The sequence below is a fragment of the Grammomys surdaster genome, unplaced genomic scaffold (assembly GCF_004785775.1).
Source record: "Grammomys surdaster isolate TR1022 unplaced genomic scaffold, NIH_TR_1.0 189, whole genome shotgun sequence".
NCBI lineage: Eukaryota > Metazoa > Chordata > Mammalia > Rodentia > Muridae > Grammomys > Grammomys surdaster.
Genome location: NW_021604634.1, coordinates 6,775,934 through 6,782,757, shown reverse-complemented (window position 1 = coordinate 6,782,757; position 6,824 = coordinate 6,775,934).

The following is a 6,824-nucleotide window of genomic DNA, read 5'->3' as shown; positions in this document are numbered from 1 at the left end:
TTTTTTTTTTGGTGTCCTCTCTTCTGCCTCTCTTTTGCTTACTGTTTCTGTTTCTACAGGGTTCCCTGAGCTCCAAGGGGAGGGATTTGGTGGAGATATCCTGCTTAGAACTGAGTGTTTTGTGGGTTCTCCCTCTTTTTGCATGATGTCTTACTTTAGGTCTGTGTATTTATTTCCATTTGTTGCAGGAAGAAGCATCTCTGATGATGACTGAACAAGGTACTGTTAATATTTGTCTTTCTTATAGCAAAAAAAAAATATTCTCTAAGACAGGGCCTCAAGCATATTACCATGCTAGTATGTGCTGGCCAGTTTGTAACTCATCTAAAACTGCAGCTGAATTCTCCTCTCCCCTTTTAACTTATATCTGCTCCTTCTGTATTCCTAGAATTTGAGAGTTAAAAATTCCAGTGTTCTTAGAAGTCTATGTTTTTATAATGTGTCTGTGCTTTCTTGCAATAAGTCCTCAATGAGTTAGAATGATTTACAACTCAAAGGCTCAAATCATCTCTTGATGATGTTGATCATTTTGAAGTCTAAATTTGGATATTGAACATTGACATTCTGGACTCATGCTTCAAAACTAACTGAAAATTTATTAATAATGATGTGCGACTTAGGATGGTAGAAATTGTATCTTTCATAAAAAATTATAAAAGAGAAAGGTAGGGTATTTCCAAGTAATTTTCTTATACTGTAGTAGACATGGAATGAAATATTGAAAGGATGAGAGATTTATCAATGTAAAACTAAGGGCTGGATTTTAACTGTGACAGAAACTAAGATAAGAGATGTATAAGTCGATTGCTAGAAAAGTGTATAGGCTCATATTAAGCCAGCATGGCAAAGTTTGCAATAGATATTTAATTTGCACAAATTATTTAAATTGTCCTATCATGAAACTATGATAGAATATATTTAATATGAATATATACATAATTTAAACTATGTACATTTTATCATAAATAAAAGTTATTTGCAAAATCTGTGTTATGGAAAGAAAGAAAATTACAAAATTCAAACATGGTTTATGCATAAGCTTTCTGGTAAAATTTGGGCATGTAATAATAATTCTAGTTAGTAATTGTGAAGAATTATCTGGTAATTTCTTTAATGACTGTGATGGTTTGAATAGTAAGGCCCCTACATCAACTTTTGTGTTTGAATGCTTGGTCCATAGTGTGAGTCACTATTAAGAAGTACAACATTTGTTGAAGAAACTTCATCACTGGTGTTGGGTTTGAGGTCTCAGATGATCAAGCTAGGCAAGTGGCTCTCAATTTCTCTTCCTGTTGCCTGTGAATCCAGATGTAGAATACTCAGTTACCTCTTCAGTAACATATGTGCCTTCATGGTACCATACTTCACACCATGATGATAATGATGTAAACCTATAACTGTAAGATAGATACAAAAGTTACTACTGGGAACTGAGTGTTCTCTGATAGGTCTAAACATGCTTTTGTTTGGATGAATGTAGACTTTGGAACTTTGGGATAGCTGAACAGTAGAATGCTTTAAGCCTTGCTAATACTAACACTAATTGGATCATAGAAGACAGTGGTACTGAGAGTGATTTGAACTGTGGAGTCCTGATGCATGAGGTTTCAGAGGAAAAGAATATTCATATGTGGGCTAGAGACATTTCTTGTGATATTTTCATGAAGTATCTTCTTTCTGCTCTTGTCTAAATTATCTATCTGAACTAATTTGGACTATTTGCATTGGCAGAGAACATTTCAAAAGAGCTTAATATTGATTCTGTCCTATAGCTATTACTGTTAACCCTTATGCAAATTTATAATGAAGAGGAGCAAGCTGAGGAAGGAAAGGTACAAACTGTACAATTTGAGTAGAAAACGGGAATACCAGGAAGTAGAGTAAAGCTAAGTAATGTGTTCAGGGAGATAAATAGACTAAAGAAAATCCTGACATTAAATGGAATTCAGGCAGTAGTAGCTTCAGGCAAGATCCCACCCAAATAAGCTTTGAAATTTTGAAAAGGAATTTAAAAATATCACAGCAAAGGGTGGAGATGTACTCTTTTAATTTTATCATTCCAGAGACAGAAATAGAGGCAAGCAGATCTCTGAGTTCAAGGCCATCCTGGCCTACAGAGCAAGTTACAGCACAGCTAATATTAGGTAGTAAAAAGAACCACTGAAAACATAAAGCTAATAGAAATGTAATTGACTGATGGGGACATGCTTCAGCCCCAGAAAGAAGAACGTGGGCAGCATAACATGACAACTGAGGTCCCATAGTTCCAGCTTTAGAGTCAAGGATAGAAGGAAGGTATTAGGAAATCTCCCTCCATTACTAGAATCCTCCAAGCCATGGAGGCCTAGAAATGCCATTGTGTAAGGCTATAAATGTAAAATCAGGATTGCCTTGGAAATTCAAAAATTTGGAGATGCCTGAGCCATGGTATACCTGCTAAGGAAAGCCAATGACTGGGAATGGAACCAGCCAAAAGAGAGCAGTGTGTTGCAGTCAATAAAGATGAAAGGAGTTGGCTATTGAAGATTGCTTTGATATTAGACATGAAGTTGCAGAGTTGCCAGTCTACTTTTCAGTGTTACTATAGTCCAGTATTTTCTCACTATGCTCCATTTCCTCCATTTTGGAACAGTAATATATATCATCTCCCATTATATATTAGAAGTATATGGTCTTCTTGTTGATTTTGATTTTATGGTAGATTATAATTAGGAGTCTGCAAGAGTCTCAGAGGGTACTTTGAACTTTGGATTTTTAAACATTGGTGAGACTGTGATAGACTATGGGGACTTTTGAAGTTGGGCTAAATGCATTTTGTATTATATCATGGCTAAAAGCCTATGGAGACCAGGTATTGGAATGTGGTGTTATCAATAGGAATGCCCTCATAGACTCATATTAAGGGGTTTGCTATGAGATTATGTGTCTTTGTAATATCAGAAACTATACTCAAAATCGCACCAACATGATGGTTTAAACATAGGCTGAACAAGGACAAGATCATTTAACATGCCAATGTGTCAGGGAAAATCCCAGGAGACCTCAAACCTACAAAAAGAAGTACAGGTAACAGGAATCCTAGGAGTCTGATAGATGGTCAATCCCACAGACGACCACACCAATTTTTTTCAATGGCAAATAGTCATTCCTGAAAATATACACACAAGTAACATTATATAGACTAAACCAATTATATTTGGAAATACATATTTATACAATAACAATTAATGAAAAAAGCATCTGTGAATTTGAGGAATGAGAAATGATATGTGGGAGTATTTGGAGGATAGAAAAGGCAAAAATGTTACAATTATATTAAAACCTCAAAAAACGCAACAGTAACAAAAATAAGCTTTGTTACTGAGTTAACTCCGCTTTTTCTCTCTAACATTAACTCACAATTAAAGATAAAATTAAAAAACACTTTGGCTTAAAATTATATAGTCTCTATCAGTATTCTTATTAGAATTTAAAAACTACTCTTAATGACAATAAATGTACATGAAACTTAAATTTTGCATCATTAAAGTTATAATAAATTATTTTAACATATTTCATACCTAATATTTCCAATCATAGTCATTACTAATACCAAATTTATAAGAATGAGACTTTAGAACATGATTGATCTGGAGGTATGTCTCACCAAACAAACAGCAAATACAGATGAAACACTGAAAATTATCCAGACAAAAATTCAAAATTGTAACAAGTAATAGACAGTCATGAAACAGTAATAGTTGCGAATGAATAAAATATTTGATATGAATATATAAACTCTAATGCATAATGTATATGTTCTAGATATTCAATAAAGAAAACACCATATTTTCAAACATAATTTAAGGGTAATTTGCATTTACCTTTCATTTGAGTCATTTTAGTGACTTGAAAGCAGACTCCCAGTCAGAACTCTATCTGACATAAAAGTAAATGTATAGAAACACTAAATTAAGACTGTAATAGCACCAAACAGCCAAATATATGGTCAAGTCAATGTTATATCCTATTTGATATCCATAAAGTGCGTATTATGAAAATACTAAAATTCAGCAGTGATCATATTCAATATTAGGAGAAGGTTAGAAAGAGTCACCATGAGATGTAACCTATTGTTAGATGTAAGTTAGAAGGATACAGGCTTGATGAAGCCATAGAAAGAATTAATTGAAATAATTAGAGTACACAATATTATCCCATGTTTTCTAATCTTATAATGGATATCAACAATTGAAGAATAGGAGATAAATTAGAGAAGGATTGAAGTGACGACATACAAAAAAAATAATTTTAAAATACTCTAAATTGCCTTTTCCGGAATTAGATATATCTGGTGATGTTCAATAGTTAAAAAGAAACAGAATACCCCATGTCTTAGTTAGAGTTTTACTGCTGTAAACAGACACCATGACCAAGGTAAGTTACAAATAACGACATTTAATTGGATCTAGCTTACAGGTTCAGGGGTTCAGTCTATTGTCATCAAGGCAGAAGCATGGCAGCATCCAGGAAGGCATAGTCTAGGAGGAGCTGAGGACTCAACATCTTCATTCCGAAGGAAACTAGGAACAGACTGGGAATACCCAGGCAGCTAGGAGGAAGATCTCCAAACCCATCCCCACAGTGACACACTTCTTCCAACAAAACCATACCTTCTAATAGTTCTATTCCCTGGGACAAGCATATGTAAACCATCACAACCCATAAAAGCATTAAGGTTCAATATTTATTTATTTATTTATTTATTTATTTATTTATTCACCTACTTACTTACTTACTTTTATTCTTTAATATTTTTTTACAGTCCAGTTTTTATCCTCCTCCTGGTCCACCCCCTGATTGTTCCACATCCCATACCTCCTTCCCCCATCTCCAAGAAGATGTCCCCATCTACCAATCCCCACCATACCAGACCTCCCCACTCACTGGGGCCTCAAGTCTCTTGAAGGCTAGGTGCTTCTTCTCTGACTAAGCCAAGACCTGGCAGTCAGATGTCCCACCATCCCACAGGGACACATATTCCACTATGTTCACAGTGGACTTATTTGTAATAGCCAGAAGCCAGAAACAACCCAGATGTTCCACAACAGAAGAATGGATACAGAAATGTGATTCATTTACAAAATTGAATACTACTTAGCTATTAAGAACAAGGACACCCTGAGTTGTGCAATCAAATGGATGGATCTAGAAAATATCCTCCTAAGTGAGGTAACTCAGACTCAAAAAGACATGCATGTTATAGACTCACTAATAAGTCTATATATGGATTATCCAAAAATATACGGATCATCCAGGAAAGAATGCTCAGAATTCAAGAAGGTTAACAAGTGGAAGGGCTCAAGTGAGGCTGCCTCAATCCCACTTGGGAGGGGAAGAAAGCAATCATGGGGGAGGGGAGGGAGGGACCTGAGTGGGAAAGGGAACAGAGGTGAAAAGGAGAACATGATCAGATATTGGGGGGGAGGACTGAAGCCCTTAAGGCCAGCAGAAAGAATGGAAAAAAGCAACCATGGGAAGTAGGAGGTGAGGGAACCCTTTAGAATGTACCAGAGACATGGGAGGTGAGAGATTGTCAGGACTCAAAGAGAGGGACCCGAGATGAAATGCCCTACAATGGGGTGAGGGAACGTTTAGAGTCAACCTCCAGTAGCAAAACAGGGCATCAAGTGGAGGGATGGGGTTGCCATTCCACAGTGAAAAACTCTGACCCAGAATTGTTTCTGTCTGAAAGAATGCAGGATCAAAAATCGAGAAGAGCCTGAGGAAAAGGACATCCAGTGACAATTCTGAATTGAAATCCAGCTCAATGGGAGGCCCCAAGGCCTGTCACAATTATTGATGCTATGGAGTGCTTGCAAACAGGAGCCTATCATGACTGCCCCTAAAAGGCCCAACAAGCAGCTGAAGGACTCAGATGCAGATATTTACACCCAACCAATGGACAGATGGTGCTGACCCCTGTGGTTAAATTAGGGAAAAGCAGGAAGAATCTGATGAGGAGGGTGACCTCATAGGAAGACCAGCAGTCTCAACAAACCTGAACCCACGAGATTGCTCAGACACTGAGCCTCCAACCAGGCAGCATACCTTAGCTGATATGAGGCCACCAACACATATACAGGAGCCTACCAATACTAAAAGTAGTCCTCTAACTACCCTCTCCATACCCCTGAGATAAACACACACACACAAACAAACAAACAAACAAATGTAGTCACACTACAGATAAAACAAAGACATCTGGAAGTCAAACAAACAAACAAAAAAACAAACCAATGAACTCCCAGTATGGAGCACAAACATTAATCTAAATATTTGAGGAATAATATAATGAAAAATGTCACAGAAACTGATTAATTCAAAAGCATCATTGTGAATGGCTGTAAAAGAGCAGAGACATTGAGACTCCTGCATTCAGTCTCTCAGTGACTTTCCGATGATATTTTTAGACACATAACAGAAACTCATGGTGTTAAACTGGAGGATAAAGCTATGAACACAGACTAGATGTACTAATGAGAACATATGCTTTATACTATTAAATATTTATAACAAATATACCTGTTTAGGAAATAACATTAAATTTAGTAATCTCCTAATTTAATGTAGGGGGCTGTGGGAGCCAAGAGAAATGGGTATTTCATTAAATATTACAAAGGCTTAGTAATATCCAGTAATAAAGCCAGTGCATTTAATAAATTTGAATGCAGAACTCATGAACGGAAATAATCTTTATATATGTGTCTTAGTCAGGGTTTTTATTCCTTCACAAAACATCAAGACCAAAAAGCAATTTGGGGAGGAAAGGGTTTTTTTCAGCT